The sequence below is a fragment of the Acomys minous genome (genome assembly GCF_964271855.1).
Source record: "Acomys minous genome assembly, chromosome: 18".
In the NCBI taxonomy this organism is placed as follows: domain Eukaryota; kingdom Metazoa; phylum Chordata; class Mammalia; order Rodentia; family Muridae; genus Acomys; species Acomys minous.
This window is the reverse complement of record NC_140501.1, coordinates 21,732,373-21,750,123: the sequence shown is the minus strand read 5'-3', so window position 1 is coordinate 21,750,123 and position 17,751 is coordinate 21,732,373. Positions and strand designations below refer to the sequence as shown.

Sequence of the window (17,751 nt, the reverse complement as noted above, 5' to 3'; positions counted from 1 at the left end):
GAGGTAGGCTGGGTGTTGTCAGGAGTTAACCTGTCTTATTGTCAAAGAATCATTAAAACAATATAAGCCTCTTTAAATGCCATATTCTGTAGGACTCTGAGGTTTCAGAAGACCTTACCTAACTCTTTTACCTTATCTTTCTATAGAATCACACTTATCTGTTACATCTAGGCTGTATATTCTTGTGATATAAATAGACTAGTAATTGAAATGACCATGATTTGATCAGTTGACAATTAACTTGTCTAACTTACTTATCCTAGACAGCCTGCAGTAGCCTTTTCAAAGTATTAGAGGTAAACCTTATATTCTACTTGAGTGGTGTGGGTTCAATACCTCATATTAGAGTATGAGTATACAATATATATACAATATATATATATATTGTAATATGTGTGAAGAATACTCTTAAATTTGAATTCTATACCAATGTATCAAAATTAAACTTATTTTGTATCAATATACAAATTTCTATACCAATAGATTAAAAATAACTTTGTGAGCATAGTTAAGGCCTTAAGTTGAGGAATCAACTCAATTATCTACTTTTTGACCTGTCATCTGTATATATTTCTGTATTTCCCCCTTTTCTTTTTAGCCCCGATCTCCAAACCTAAGAAAGAAAGATAAAAGAAAAGAGAGACATCCCTGAGTCCAATCTTGTTTTCTTTCTGGATAAGACCAAGAGTAACTTATAACCAAATCCCAATGACAATAAACATGTAAAGCCAAAGAAAGCAACCAACAACCTACCCAATCCTCCTTAAGTAAAATGGGGTGTCATTCTCTTAGGGTTTCATCCAGCTGATTTGGGATGGAAAATACTTTTGTAGGAGCCCAAATTAAATTGAGGAAAATGGTTTAAAAAGGTAAGAATATCATCTGTGGTCCAGTTTCTAAATGTTGAGAACTTCCAAGCTTAATAAAATCCTGCATGTGACAGTCAGAAATGTTCCACAGGGAGACCTTCAAGGCTCGTTGATGGAGGCATGGCGGGGTCTGCACAAACTGATGCTCTAGTCAAGGACAATGCATACAGAGAACCAAGACTCCCTTTTTCAGATGTAGCCAATAAACTGCAAATTCTCTGCATTAGGAGAAAGGGGGAACTGATGGCGAACCTTTGACATGCACTCGGGGGTCCACTACTTGGACACTGCTCCTGGCAAGATGGCCTAATGGGCACACAGTGGAAGGGATGCAGACTACTCTGATGATAAGCTGTTTCCAGAGGTCTAGAGGAGGGGAATAAGCAAAAGAAGGAGGGAGGGTAGCAATGGGAAGATGAGAGGGAGGGGATAACAAAACGTGAGGCAAAGTGAATAAATCATAATAAAAAATATACACTTAAAAATCTGCATGGAGGAAGGGATTGCTGCAGAGATTGATGCACCAACCAAGGACCATGCATGACAAGGACCTAGACACTCAGCTCAGTACCTAGGCAGCACAGTTGCCTTTGGGGTCCCACAATATGGACAGTAGGGACTACTTCTACCATGGACTCTGCTCCCCCAATGTGGATCACTTCCCCATAGCTGGGTGGACTTTCCAGACCACAGAGGAAGAGAATACAGGTGGTACAGAGGAGACTTGATGAGCTGAAATCGGATATTAGGGAAGTAGGGCCCCCCTCTCTGAGGCTAGGGGATAGAAGGAGAGGGGCTGATGGAGGAAGGGAGAGGGGCTGAGGGAGAGAGGGTGGGATTTGGAAGTGATGAGGGAGGGGCTTACAACCAGGATGTAAAAAAAGAATTAAAACTGTAGAACAAGCGGGTAATATATATTCCTAATCTGACTACATGGGAATAGTTCTGAGACAGGCTGAGACATGAATGTCTATGCATAGTCAATGCTTCTTATTGGCTATAGAATACATATGACTTAGGACTAGATGCTGCTCTTCGTTTGGCATGAATGAAGATTTACAGATGTCTTTCTTATACAAAGAGCAGAGAACTAGCCTTAATTGCTATGTGCACCTTGCACACCTCGTCCACTTATAATTTTAGAATGGTATAATGCTTGTGAGAAATTACATGTTTTCAGAACAAAAGAACCAGACTTTGAAGCTGGATCAGACCTGACAGGATTCATTCCTCTCAGCATGCGGGACACTGACATCCTGCCTCCTTCATGTTCCAGCACCTAGTGCTTCAGTTGCTGTTCCTCATCAGAACAGGACAGCTCCCAAGACAGCTTCAAAGAAAATGTCTGTTCTTGCAGAATTCTTAAGTTCTTTTCATGGGAAGTGCAATTGAGCCATAGTTGCTTCTTGGCAAGTCTCTGTGCATAGACGTGTGCTCTGCTGGTTGGTCAGCTAACATTATTTCAGGTTTAAAGGAATGACAGGAAAGAAAACTTCTGAGTCACTACAAAGTGATTTATGTTTTCCCCTATAAAATATTCCTACATACTTCAGAATTAGCAAGGATCCAAGGTTGTCTGGACAATGAGTGGTGGAATCTGCCTGTCTCTATCCACATAGTTCTGGGATTACAAGCATGTGCCACCACACTAAGCTCCTTTTTCCTACCACGGAGAGAGAGTTAGCTTGGGTCCTCATGCAAAGACAAGCTCTTTACCACCTGAGCCATATCCTAAGCTCTTCAGTAGAGGTTTTAACGGTACAGGCTGGATGGGAAAACCTGATGCTGCCTTGCCCTCCTGTCAAACACTGTTAAACAGAGCAAGTGTTGTCCCATCAACGTACTGGTCATAGATTGGAATGACTTACACAACTTGAAGTTAGATCAGGAATTAGTTTTATATAAAGAGTGCCCCTTCCTGTCAATCCAGAGGTTGCAAATTTAGTATTTTAAAAAAAATCACAATAAAGTGCTCAGGGACTCTGTAATAGGGGACCACAGGGCTGCACCATCAATAACGTGCTGGCAGGGTGAGGCTTTTGCGTCTTTCTGTCCATTGATGTCTGTGTGCTAAGAGTTCAAGTTTGTCTACTCCTATTTAACTTTATTCTTCCAGGTGTTGTTCATGCCATGAATGTCTGCTGTTTTAAGTTTTGATTCTCTGTACTTAAGATGAGTCTAATCAGTTTGGGAAGAGTGGATTCTTTTTTTTTTTTTTTTTTTTTTTTTTTTTTTTTTTTTTTTTGCCTTACTTGTAGAGATTTAAGAAGGGCTGGTGCATTTTCAACGTATTTGTCTTTTCATTGGTTAGGATAGAGTGGTCACTTCTAAGCATCTCTAGCTGTTGAGCTGAGAATGGCTATTCCAGCGTATAGGAATGAAACTTAGAGCTTAATCATGAGACATGAGTTCATAGGGGTAGCTAAGCAACAGAAATGGAATTTTCACTGCTAGTCAAACACTTAAGGAATCCAAAGGCTCTGTCCCTGCATGCACTGCGAGCCCATACGTGTGTATTCCTCCTGGCTTCCTGAGACCAAGCATGCACCCTATTTACTCAGCCTGTGGCTAGAGTCCTCTTGGCATTGCGGAGAGATAGTGCAATCGTGAAGAGAGGTGAGAGACAGAAAGACATATCGAGATGAACTGTTTCAGCCATGTGTGAAAAAATGTGTCTGAGGAGGATTATTGACAAGTATTTTCCTCTTTGGAGATGATCTGTTCTTGTGTTCGCTTTAGGAAATTACAGGATATGGTAGAGAGGCACCAAGAGCCTCAGTGGTTTTTCCAGCTGGACTTCTACCCGGGTATTTACTATTAATTTTGTCACTGTACAATCTAATCTCAAAAGAAAAAAAAATCCACATAAGGATCTTATAAGCCACTACATAAAACTATGGAAAAAAAGGTAGATGCATTTCTTCAATTTACTCCAAGTTTATGGGCAACCTTATTAATCTTTCCAGGAGAGGTCCACATCCCCAAACTTGGCCCATGCCCAAAAGTTTGGGATGTAGCCTCCAAGCAGCTGCTGGAGCCCTTCCATTCCCGCTGTTTTTCCTTATTCACAGTCCTAGGGTGTTGCTAAATGCCACCCAGTTGAACAAAATTATCTCAGTGCTGGTTGCCAATCAAAGAGAGGCAGTTCGCTGATGAAACAAAGCAAAGGATGCCTTTCACCTTCCTAAAGGTGATAAATCAATAGGTTTTTTTTCCTTTGAAAGAAATAACAAGTAGTAGAAAGCATACACCAGGCGGTGAGCAGAAACCATAAATTCTATCTCAAAGCCTTTGTTCTTTTCTGCCAGGATCTCTGGGTCAAGAGGGAGGGGCATCTTAAGAGTCTGACCTGGATTCTGTTGCCAGTCTCTTGGGTTCTCATTTCAGCCTGAGCATACCTGCCTGTTTCCCCCGATGTTTCCTTGGCACTCCCATCTTCTCATCCCCACCCCAGCCCCTCTCTCTTAAACACTGTCTTAATTGCACTAGTGGTTTGTACCCTTCAAATCCTACTTTTTAACAAACACAATTTCCTTCTGGCAGTGGGGCCTTCCCTGGGGCTGTCCAGCTGCCACTGGGGCGATTAGGGTGTTTCCTGCAGCTGAAACCTCTTGTAATTAGCAAGCCCCTCAGGCAGTCTGGACTCAGAATTTAGCTGCCATCTGGTGTCATCTGTAAATGACAACAACACTGTATCTTCTCTCTCTTCACTGGGCTCTGCCTGGATCCTGACCCCTGCTCCCAGGCACCCCAGCAAACATCTCACTGCCTCTCTTCTGTCAACCTGTAAGTACCAATGTATCTTGGGCTGTGGGTAAACTTGGCACAATCTGATTAAGAATGTTAAGGTATACAAAGGGAGTCCAGGACAGCCAAGGCTAAGAAGAGAAAAGAATGTCAAGGGGATTGGGATGCGGGAACTTTCATAACCAGGAAGAAGATAAAGGGGGAAATGGGCTACTAAGCATCTCCTGGAACTCAAATGTCAGGATTGCCTTCTGCACTAGCGCACTGGGATTATCGAGGGTCTTAGATTAACCACAAGCGCCCATGCTTAGTGCCATACCTATTGAACTCTCCTCTATTTTTCTCCTTGTCTTTGACAGTCTAACTGTGTAGTCCAGGCTGGCACTGAACTCAGTGATCTTCACAGGTCATCCTGCCAAGTTATGGATTACAGGTGTGTGGTTCTTCGGCCTGCTGAGCAACGTGTCTCAACAGAACTCTGTATGTCATTTTGACTCAATCTAAATTTTACCAACTACATGGTTCTCATGAGCATGCTCTTGCTTCCTTGGGCAGGATAAGTCGTTGTCTGGGGCATTGTAGGTGCATTTAGCAACATCGAAGGCCACTAGCCGCTCTAAACCAACAGTGTCTTCTTAGTAGCAACCATACCCAGCATTCACAGACATTGCCGCATCTGGTTAAGAACCTTTGCAGCATCCCTCCCATGTTTTCTTTAAATAAATAGTTACTAATGTTAAAATCCACCCCATCCCTGTACCCCCACATATCTCTCTCTCCCTCTCTGTCTCTCTCCGTGTCCCTCCTCTTCCTCCTCTCCTCCTCCTCCTCCTCCTCCTCCTCCTCCTCCTTCTTCTTCTTCTCTCTCTCTCTCTCTCTCTCTCTCTCTCTCTCTCTCTCTCTCTCTCTCTCTCTCTCTCTCTGTGTGTGTGTCTCTGTCTCTCTCTCTGTCTCTCTCTGTCTCTATCTCTGTCTCTCTCTCTCTCTCTCTCTCTCTCTCTCTCTCTCTCTCTCTCTCTCTCTCTCTCTCTCTCTCCTAGGGTGTGTTGTGTTTCTCAGACTGTAATATGTGTGAAAGTCGCTTGGGGATCTTGTTAAAATCCTGTTCTAATTCAGGAAATCTGAGTTGGATTCTAATGTGGTGCCTTCTTAACAAGCTCAAAGTGATGCCCACACTGCCGCTTTGCAGACTACACTTTGATTAACACAGTCCTACAGGATCCCAACAGATTTATTGACTAACTGAATGAATGAATAATTAAAATCTACAGATTCCTCTTGTGGAGTGTTGGGGATTTGTTTTCTTTTTACCACTGAACACTGCATATGTGAAACTTATTTCCTCTCGTTATTCTTATGTTACAATGTTAAGGGAGATTAACTTCATTTTACTAAACAGTGTGTATATCTGAAACATAATAAGGATCTGTGAATATGAATCATTCTACATTTAGAGATGCCTAAAAACAAAGGCTCTCTCTCTCTCTCTCTCTCTCTCTCTCTCTCTCTCTCTCTCTCTCTTTTTTTTTTTACTATCTTATTGAGACTATGGTACCTCAGTTTTATCATTATCATCATCATTGTCATCATCATTGTCACCGTCATTAGTGATGTATTTGTGCCTGCATGAGGTTATGTTTACCATGTGCGTGGGAGTGTCAGCAGATGCTAGAAGAGGGCACAGAATCACTTGAAACTGAATGTACAGGATGTCGAGAGTGATCCAATGTGAGTGCTTGGAACTGAATCTGGGTCCTCTAAAAGAGCAGTGGGGACTTTTACCTGCCACGCCAACTCTGCAGCACTCCAACCCTTGACTTATTCGGCTGTTACTGCCATCAATTGCTCTGTGCATGGCATTGTTGTGCAGTAGTTTCTTCGAGATAGAAACATTCCATCCTTCAGCCAAGCTCTTTAGCAGACAGTAGACAATGCACAATAGCTTTAGGAAGTCCCTGAATCTGACCAGATTCACTTGACATCCTCATTCCCAAAGAGTAAACTGTAGTGATTCCTAGGTTTCTCTAGGGCTCCAGTTTTCGGAAGCTGTCACTCATGCTGGGGTGTGCTTCAGTGATACAGCTGAACATGAGTCATTTTTGTTCCTGTAAGTAACCCCAATAAACTCACTCATTCACCAATTTTGACTTTGGTGATATCTGTATTTTGGTCTGTATTGAGATCCCTATCTAAGGTGAGTGCTGCCTCTACCCAGGAAAAATCTGTCATACAACAGGTGTGCTGCTTTACCGCTCATGTTAAAACATATGTGCAGAATTTGCAGCAAACGTGGACTTAGATCTGTATGTATTCTTCATGTGTATTTTCAAAATGGTAAAATGTCATGTTCACTGGGAGAGAGGTAAAATGCCTTTTGGCCAAAGCTACACATGAAAGACAGAATCCTTCCACTGGCCTAACTTGTTTTCATTGTCAACTCAGTTAGTGAGAACCCAGTTCCAAATGATCTTCCTTCACCAAAGGAGAGTGATAGCCACTGCAGAGGTGGAGGGGTCATCTCCTTCCTGGTCTTCAGCTTCTTAGTTAATCCATTGATGGATTGACTCTTAGCTTAAAAGAAGTCCTAAGACCTTGAAGATTGACGATTGACAGGTACTTCTTCTGAAGTACAAAGGCTTTTATTTTGCTTTAAACTAAGAGAGAGAGAGAGAGAGGGAGAGAGAGAGAGAGAGAGAGAGAGAGAGAGAGAGAGAGAGAGAGAGAGAGGAATTTCAAATATTTTTGTATACAAAATGTCACTGTGGTGATAGATAACTGGATGTGGTGTTTTGAATCAAGGTTAAAGAAAAACAGTGTGTGTAGCCTCTGTTTCAATAAAGTAATGAATGAATTCCCTGGGATAATATGCACTGCAATATTCCATCTTGCCACTGTGGCAACTCATACTGTAGTCATGCCACCGGTAAGTCACTGGCTAGAGCTGAACACATTTTTAAAGTGCCTTCTTTTAAGAAGCACTTGAATTCTTCTTTTATAACGTGCAATGGAGACCTTCCCTACTACCCTGTTCAAAACCTTGTTTTTTACCATCTGGATATAGTAGACTCTATTTCTATCTCTTATAGACAAATGCTGCCATATAATCATATAATGGTATTTTTTTCCTTTTCCTTTTTTTTTTTTTTTTTGAGAAAGGCAGTGATAGAGAATATACCCAGGACCTTTCCTAAGCTCTGCATGTTTTTCACTACTAAGCTACAGGGCTAACCTGTAAATGATACCTGGTCCCAGAAATGTCAATAGACATTTATGTCAGTATACGTCTTACACTTTACACATGGCCCTTTCAAATCCTCCATGAATGATATCCATGATGTCAACTCTTCAACTGGCTTCACGCATGTGAGCACAGTGGCCATGGAGATGTAGAAGCAAGAACTACGAAGAACTGAACTGAGATTCTAGCTCTTTATTCAGAGAGAGCTGTTCCATATGATAACTGGGAGCACATGTTTGCTTTTAATATCAATGGGAAAATTTTTTTTCTTGTACATGAGTCATTACATAGTTTTCAGTTAATTTGTTTCAAGTGTAATTCATATACAAAGGACTTCTCACATGGACTTGATGATCCTGGCAGAGACTGTGCATCCTACATGTGGCTGCTACATGTTCTGGTTCCCTTTCCTTTCTTTGTTGCAGATTTGAGGTCATTGCCATCTCTCTACAGGTCCTTGTCACTATCATATACTCCCCAACACATTTTTTGATACTTTCTCTAATTACCCCCTTTTCATAGCTTATTGGTGTTTGAATTCGTGATGCTGCAAGAAGAAAGAGAAACATATTCTACAACCCTGCCTCACTATCCTTGTTCCTGCTGTCAATCCTTTCTTCTTCCTCAGCACTATATCCTTACTATGGTCCACTTTAGATTGCCTTCCTGTCACAATTTACTGAAATGTTTATTCTCATCTTTGGCAGATCAGTGCTTCACTCCCAGATGTTGGTTTTATAGTCTTAACCTGCGGAACTCAATTGGTATCTGGCTATAGTAAGTTTCCTTAGATTTTGGGGGTCATCTTGACATATGAGTGTATGTTAAATGGAACATGGGGTACACACGTAGAAAAAAACACATGAAAGAGGCACAGAATAAAAAGGAAACTTGATGACATACTTTTGTAATGGTGGTAGTGACTCAAGCCAAGAAAAGAAATTGTTGAAATTATGTTGAGTGTGGCTGAGATGGCAGCTGTCCTAACAACCAAGGTGTGTACTTTCTTCAGAAGTTGCCAGTGATCTCTCTGAGAACTATTTTGCTCAGGGAGGAAATTACCTAATCCTGTTGCTATGACAAAATACGCTGGTAAAGCCACTTCAGGAAAATAAGGGTTTATTTTGATTCAGTTTAAGGTCCATTGTGGTATAGAAGTCACAGCAGAGGGGCTTGTGGCAGCTGGTGTTGAATCTACAACCAGGAATCAAAAACAATGGACGTTTGTGCACAATCCTCCTTTTCCTTTAATATGGTTGAAGATTCCAGCCCAGAAAATGTTGCCACCCACAGTTGGTGGGTCAGCCCACCTCAGTTAACCTAATAAAAAATCCCTCGAAGAATGTCCACAGGCTCATCTCTCAGGAGATCCTAGGTCTTCTTAATTTTACAATTTGAGATTAGCCCTCACAACAAATAAAGTATTAGAGTAAGTGGCATATGTGAAGTCAATAATAACAAAGACAACTCTTGAAAAATTTGAAGAGTGAAAAATTACAGGAGGAAATATGGAGCAGAATCCAGATACTCTTTTTGGTGAAGGACAGGGACAAAAAAAGACATAAATGAAAAAAGCTGAGAGTGGCTGAGTAGCTACATGGAATGAACAAGGTAAGCAAGGAGCTGTGGAAAGAGAAAATGTAGAGGAGAAAGTGCAACCTTTTCCTACTGAATGGTTACACCTACAACTGAGTGTGATGGGATGTTTTCCTTAAGTACACTTTAATAAATAAGAATAATGTATTGTTGGGGCTAGAGAAATGGTTTGGTGGTTAAGAGTACTTGCTACTCTTGCAGAGGACCTGGGGATTGGTTCCCATCACCCACATGGCAGCCCACAACCATCTGTGACTCTACGCCAAGAAAAGAAACCCTATGTCTTTATCTGCCCTGTGTAGAAAGCAGGAATGCATGTGGTATATATACATATGTGCAGAAAAAACACATATACCCTTAGAATAAAAGTACACTTTTTAGAAAGGGAGATGGCAAAATTTCAGATACACTTAAAATATTTTTTTGAGATTAGGCATGGATGTTGTCATGCCCCCCAATGTTACCATTGTACTATTCTTTTTTAAAATATGTTTTATTAATTTATTCATATTACATCTCAATTGTTAGGCCATCCCTTGTATCTTCCCATTCCTCCCTCCCTCCCATTTCCTCTTACTCCCCTCCCCTATGACTGTGATTGAGGGGGACTTGGTAACCTGCTATCCTTCCTCTGAGTGCCACCAGGCCTCTCCATCAAGGAGACGTGGTCAAATATAGGGCACAAGAGTTCGTGTGAAAGTCAGTCCCCGCTCTCCACTCAGCTGTGGAGAATGTCCTGTCCATTGGCTAGATCTGGGTAGGGGTTTGAAGTTTACTGTACGTATTGTCCTTGGCTGGTACTATTCTTCTTTAGGCAAGCATACTGGTTGTAGCATCCTTGTCTTGTCTAGAGGACACTATTTCTCAGGAGACATCCTGCTCCTCTGGCTATTACAATTCTTCTGCTGTGTTCTCTCAGCATTAGATATAGGGCTTATGCTGTAAATGTGCCAATCAAAATTTGGCACTCCAGAGTCACTCATTCTCTAGTTCAATTATAAATTAGCCGCCTAGGTTTGTTTTTCCATATTGTTATAACATTTTTTCCTTCCTCTCTGACCTCACCTCCCATGGATCTCTTAGACCTTCTTCTCCTAACTTCTGCTCCCCACTCATTGCACGAGCCATCCAGCAACTCCCTCAGGCACTCCCTGCAAGGACAGCAGCAACACCAGCCAGGGAAACAGGTAGCTAAGTGCAGTTCACTTTTTCCTCCTTTCTTCCAAATGCACTCCCCCAGTCTCATTGCCATCGCAGCTTCCCTTCCCCTCCTACCCCATCTCCAGTGGCTCACAAAGATCTTCCCCTCTTACCTTCCTGCTCTCCACTCATCCCTTTCTCCCAGCCTCTAACTCCATCAGGCATTTCCTAGGAACTCAAAGGCCACTGTGGCCACGTATACAGGTAGCCTTACTGCCAACTGGCCTCTTCTCCTCCAATCCACTCCCTCAGTCTCACCCCCTACCCTTTAGTGGACCAACTGCTTTGGTCTTCCCTTCCCCTCTGCCTCCATCTCCATGCAGAGCATCTTCTCTAACTTGTCTCCTCACTCATTCCATTATCCCAGGCCCCACCCTCATCAGGCATCCCCCGAGAGCCTGCCAGCCAAACCTGCTAGAGAAGCAATGAGGGCAGAAGAGCAAGTAGGCAAGCTTCAGATCCGCACTCTCTCTCCTCTCCTCCAAGGCCATCCGCCCAGTTCCACCCCCAACTCTGTAGCAGACCACCGTTGTTGTGGCCTCTTCTCACTATCTTCATGCCATGGGATTAAGCAGATCCTGGTGGAACACCCAGCCTTCCTTCCCCCTGTGCACCCTTTCAGGCACTCCTTCCTATCCCATTTCTAACTCAGCTCCCAGTACCTAGAAATACAGGTTAACCAGAACTCTCAGTGGCTATACCTAGCAGAATCCCAGGAAAATTACCAGACAACACACAGTCAACTCACTTTCCTAAGAACTAGGGCAACGGAAACTGAGGAACAAACAGATACCTACCCAACAAAAACAAGAGTGCATATCAATATCTGGAATTCCCAAACCCAGAGGTCCAGATGCCAACATAAAACACAGTCAGTAACACTCAGGAAAATATGTCTCAACTAGAGCCCAGCAACCCATCACAGCAGGCCCAGCAAGTTGCAATATAACTGAAGCACAAGAAAAATACCTTAACATAGCCTTTATGAATGTGACAGAAGTCCTTAAGGAGGAAACAAATGAATCAATTAAAGAAATCTATTAAAACACAAGCAGTGAAAGGAAATGAATAAAACAGTTCAAGGCATGAGAGTGGAAACAGAATGAATACAGAAAACCCAAACTGAGGGAAATGTGGGCGTGAAAACATTTAGAGAATCGAAGAGATAACTCAGAGGTGCCTCATCAACTAAATATAAGAGATCAAAGACAGAATCCCAGGCAGTAAAGATACAATAAAATACATTGATACTCTGGTCATAGAAAATGTTCAATATAAAGCAATACTGGCACAAAACATCTAGGAAACCTGGAATACAATGAAAAGACAAAATCTAAGAAAAATAGGAGTAGAGCTAGGAGAAGAAAGATGGATAAACTGCACATAAAATATTTTCAACCAAATCATAGAATGAATTTTTTCTTAACCTAAGGAAGAAGTTACCTATCAAGGTGCAAGAAGGATACAGAACACCAAATAGACTGGACCCAGAAAGGAAACTCCCCCAAGTACATAATAATTAAAATGCTAAATGTACAGAACAAAAAAGGACCAAAGTCAGACCACATTCCTCCCTCTGCCTGTGTGTTTACCTCTGGAGTGCTGGGATTCATCCTGTGCCCTGGCACGCCCAGCTGAAGAAGCAATGTTTTAAGTACAAAATTTGTATTTAACTACATAATCATAGTTGGAAAATACACTAGATTTGAATTTAGAAAAATTGGAAAGCGATTATATTGCAGGAACGGTACAAGACAGGGGGAAATGCATGTGCCTAATATATGCATAGGGATAGTTGTGCAAAATTAAATATTTTCTTGATTACAGCTATGATGCATTTGATGCTTTCTGTCATTATGACTTCTGAGGGATGAGAACTGAAGAAAGTTTCCCCAGGATTATACAGAATGAAATTTTATTCCAACTCTGTCTTTTTTTTTTCTAGTTAATTTTATAAGAACATTGGTGAGCTGGGAAAAAGCAACCATTTTTCAGATGAGCAAAGGCAGCATGCTGAAAGAAGCTGAATATGTCTGGAAGAAACTGACTGGTAAGAAACTACACCTTGTTATGTATGGTTCTGGAGACTGGGGTACCTTAGGGAAGGTATCAGCAGAATCTTCTTTCTGTAAACATTAGGAAAGAGAGCCCCTCTGGGGGCGATGGCTCACGCCATAGTCCAAGCACCCTGGGAGGCAAAGACAGGTGGATCTCTGTGTTTTCCAGGTTAGCCTGGTCTATGAAATCAGTCCAGGAGTGCCAAGACCACACAGAGAAACCCTTCTTTCTCTTTTTTCCGACTTCTGATGTTGACCAGACATCCTTGACATTCCCTAGCTTAATACTCAATTTCTTAGACACTGAATTCAGGCTTTGTACTTTGCCTTTATGTGATGTTTCCTTATACCTAAAAGGGTATGTATTGGGTGAAGTTCTACACTAATTATCCCAGCTTAACCTGATTACATTTACAAAAAGCCCTAATTCCAAGTAAAGCCACATTTTCAGGCACCATAACATTGGCCTCAACATGTGTTTTGTGGGATGTAATTTAAAGCACATCAGCAGCTCTGACTTGTTTCACATAGACAATAAGCTGAAGACTCTTCTGAGATGCTCTATATATCTTTAGTGTTATTCCTTGGTCTTTATTCAACTTCTGCACCTTTGTGCTGATATGAACAGTTTTTTTTTCACAGTACCAACACAAACACGCTTTGTTCCATGCAGAGCATGAGCAGGTTGAAATACTAAACGGTGTAGCACAGCGTAGGGTGTAAGCTAAGATTTACAACAAGGAAAACACAAATAGCATATCTTTAAACACAACAAAGTTCAAGTTTCTAGTTACAGTCCACAGGTAGCCTTCCTTCCTTCAGCTAATGAAAATAATCCTGCATATGAACATCAAAGTACTCAAGTACCAAGTGTTTCTTGGTCCACATTAACCTTTTTGTTGCCTTCGTTGTCTAGCTAGCTAGTTTTGTTCATAGGAACAAAACTCAAGGAATCCCTCTCACTATTATGCAAGCTGAGCTGGTATTCTTGAATCCACCTTTTTTGCAGTTGCTTATGAGAATGTTGGTGAGCCTGAGAAAGGGAATGTTTCTTAGAGCAACAAAGATGATGTCTTGAAGGAGGCTGGGTCTGTTCAGAAATCAAGTAGTTGGCCAGTGAGCAGAAAGGCAAACAGCTTCTTTGTGGAAGGAAATGGTTTCAAGGATCACTGTATCACTTCCTTTCAAATATCGCTGACCAGAAATTAATCAAGCAGTCACACTTGCCTGCAAAATAGGTAGGAGAGTGTAATCTACGTCTGAGCAATGATATGCCTTGCTGAAGTCTGTTAGGAAGGGGATTCTGCTTTAATGATCGAAGAGGAAATGGATAGTGGCAGACAATTAGCAGTCTCTGTCACAGGTCACAATAACATGAGTGAGACAGAAAGTTTTCAGAGAATAGGAGATTGTTCAAATTAACGGTGTCAATCCCCCAGGAATTCCCACAGAAGCACAAGCCAGAAAGGCAGTTGAAAAGCACTGGTTACTGGAAAATCTGGGGATAGACAGAGGTTTGCCACTATCATTTATTTTATTCTATTTTTAGTATGAATTGATTTTTCATACAAGTGTGACATGCAAACATAAATAATATTTTGCATCATTCGGCCAACAGTACAATTGAATATTTAATGATAGATTGAGGTCAGATGCTAGTGAGGCAACAAAAGGAAATATGGAACTGACAATGCATTAAGTGTTGAAATAAATTGCTTTCACAAGTGGTGACCCATGTTATTTTATTTGTTTATTAAGTTTCTATACTATAATTAAGGTCATATTCCCAGATTCCCCCATCTCTGTCTACCTCACTTAATATTCTTTATTTCTCTTAAAAACAAAAAGGAACAAAACCACAAAAAAGTCATACAACATGAAAACAAACCCTCCGTGGCATCCACTTTGTGTTGGCCAAAGTATTTCTGAGCATAGAGCCTGCCCTGGGATGATACTGATATATTGAGTGTCACTCTGTTGGAAAAAAAACTGGCTTTCTCCTCTTAGCCATCTTGCAGATAACTGCTTGGCTAATTATTGTGAGATTTTGTACCCAGCTCTCCCCACTTCTCCATGCTGGGATTTTGCTCGTTTGACCTTGTGCAGATCTCGTGCATGCTGTCACAGTCTCTGTGAGTTTTTGTGTGTATCAACCCTCTTGTGGCCTGGAAATGTCATTTCCTTGGAGATCTCTACCATTGCTGGCTCTTGAATTCCATATGCCTCCTCTTCCACATGGATCTCTGAGCCTTGCTGGGAGGGGTGTGATGTAGACACCCCATTTAGAGCTGAGTGTTCCAAAGTCTCACACTCTCTACATATTGTTCACTTGGGGGGGGCATCTCTTTCTGTGTTAGCCACCATCTATGACATCATAAAACCTAATTCAAGATTTGAAAATAGAATTTGACAAAGAAATAGAATCTCTAAGGAAAAGACAAACTGAAATAAAACCCCTCAAGTAGTCAAACAAAAAGGTGAAAGGTAAGCCTCACTGATATACTGAATAAAGTTGAAGAGAATTTCAGTTCTTGAAGACAAGGCAGAAAGAATTGAATAGTTCACTTGGAATTTAATATTAAATCTATAATATCTCATGCACAAAGAGCCCAGGTAATCTGAGACCCTGCAAAAAGACGAAACTTATGAATAATCAGAATAGAAGAAGGGGAAAAACCTGAGTCAAAGAAAATATTTTTAATGAAACCATAGAACAAAACGTCCCAAAACTAAAGAAAGAGTTACCTGTCAAGATGCTTGAAGCATTCAGAACACTACCTAGACTGAACCAGAAAAGAAACTACCCTCTACAAAGAATAATTAAAAAAAAACCTCAATGTACAGAACAAAGAAAGGATACTAAAATCTGCAAGGAAAAGAGACAAAGCTATCCTCATAGGCAGGCCCCATTAAAATAGCAACTAGTTTTTTTTAGTGGAGACTGAAAGCCAGATGACCCTGGACAATTTTTTGAATTTAAATTTTTATTTTAAAATATATTCACTTTACATCCCAATCATAACCCCCTCCCTCTGCCCCCTCCCCTAATCATCAAAAAGGAGGAGCTCTCATCCCCTATCATCTGAGCCCAGCCTATCCAATCTCCTAAGGACTGCCTGCATCCTCTACCTCTGTGGCCTGGCAAGGCCACCCCACCAGATATTTTAGGCTCATAAAAATCAGAGATGCCAGCTGTGACTACTATACCCATCAAAACTATCAATCACAGTTGAATTTAAAGTTTTCATCTTTACTGTGAGGAGAAGGCTTATCTTTTCAACTGTTCTGCTTTTCAATACAAATTCAATAAACTTTAGTGTAAAATAGTCATTGTGTTAAATCAATCTTCATAGCTATAGTTACAGGTTCTGAATGTGTTTAATACAGGCTAGGATTCGTCATGATATTCACAGGCTTAGAGGTGTTAAATATGTCTCCATCTTACAATGTTTCTGAACTGAGGTTGGGCTTATAAGAGCACAACCCATCATAAATGGAGTAGTATTTGCATATAACAAATCCAGAAATTCTGGTAACAAAAAATTAGATGTATATAAATAACTAAACATTTTAAAAGTCTGTTGAGGAAAAATTATCCCAGACATAGTGCTTAACATTGTGAACTATCTATAATATGATCTTGCCTGGAGGGAAAGGAGACCATAACAGTCCCTATTATAACACACTGGAGTTTCAAGCTAGAATATTAAGGAAAGGAAACAAATATCTCATATGAATTACATCTTAAAGTAGTCGAGAAATAGTACTATAAATATGTATCATTTGTTTAGTTGGTAACATCATTCTTTGTATTCAAAATCTGAAAGAATATCTGTGTAGATCCAAGAACATAGGCATGTGCGGTAAAAGATAAGCATAAAATTTAATTTTAGTTTTATATAGGAGTAACCAATAGAAAATAAAATGTAAAATCTTTCATTTACATTAGAATAAAATATCTAGTAACTATAAGTCTAAGAAGGGCATGACTTCTATAGGGAAGATAATATTACTGAAATGATTAAAGAGATTGAAACAAACACATGCATGTTCACAAGTTTAAAAGACTCCAAACTATTTACATGGGAATTTACCACACACCATTCGGTAGCATCATCACAATATCAAGGAATCCCTTAAAAAGTTTTCTGTGGGAAATGAAGACACTTAAATATTTGTTCAAAAAAAAAAATCCAAAGGCAAAGACTAATTCATGCCAAACTCAAAAAAGAAAGATGACCTTACCAGATACAGAAAACCACTAAAAGCCAATTCAGAGAGCTGGTGTTGATTCAGTGACCGGACACCTACTCCTTCCTGGTCTTCTTCCTCACTTTCTCCCATAAACCTATACGTGCAGGCATCAGATTTGTATCAAAGGTGGCACTGCAGTATATTGGATGGCACATTGTTTATTTTACAGAAACAAGGTTTTGCTGTGTGGCATGAGCTAGCCTGGAACTTGGTATGTAACCCATACTGGGTTTACAGTCAGATTCTTCCTTCCTGAACCACCTAAATATGTGGGTTGGCATTTTCATACCTGGCTCAATGGTGAAAGATGCTGGGTTACTTAATGCTTGCTTTGAAATTTATTTTTAAACTTGTCATTTATTCTTTAGGACTTTTATGTCATGCAACCCAACCCCACTCATTTCCCCATGCCCTCCTATCTACCCTCCTTCCACAACTTCCTTCCACAAAACAAATAAAATGACAACAAAAATCTCCTCATAGAAACTGTGGTGTGTTGCAAAGTATATCCATTTGTCCACACAGCTGGTTCGAGGCCTCTGGCCTAGACTATCAATACTGGATCCTCACTGGGACTCCTCTAGGGTAGCCTGTTGCTGCCCTGTGTCATGGAGATCCTGCTGTTTTGGATGTGCAAGACCAGCTCCTTCTCTTGCTCCAGCAGTTCATAGATGGAGTGGATGTTGGGGTGGGAAGATGGAGAGCCCTGGGCCTGGGGTGGAAGCTGCTCAGCCCACCAGATCTCCCATTATCCCCAGGCAGTGAGCAGGGCCAGGTTTCCTGCTTTCAC

The 17,751-nt window shown here is 40.9% G+C and overlaps 1 long non-coding RNA gene across 2 annotated transcripts in view; it reads left to right on the top strand.

The window, feature by feature from the left end:
- Window positions 1-3,364: 3,364 nt before the first annotated feature.
- Window positions 3,365-17,751, top strand: part of LOC311589314 — a 28,083-nt gene continuing 13,696 nt past the window's right edge. Inside the window, exons 1-2 of one of the 2 annotated variants that reach the window (XR_014776496.1) lie at window positions 3,365-3,485; window positions 12,609-12,700. This is a non-coding gene — a long non-coding RNA (uncharacterized lncRNA). Of the gene's footprint in view, window positions 3,486-12,477; window positions 12,701-17,751 lie in introns of both variants that reach the window. The other variant, XR_014776497.1, reaches the window with a different exon arrangement.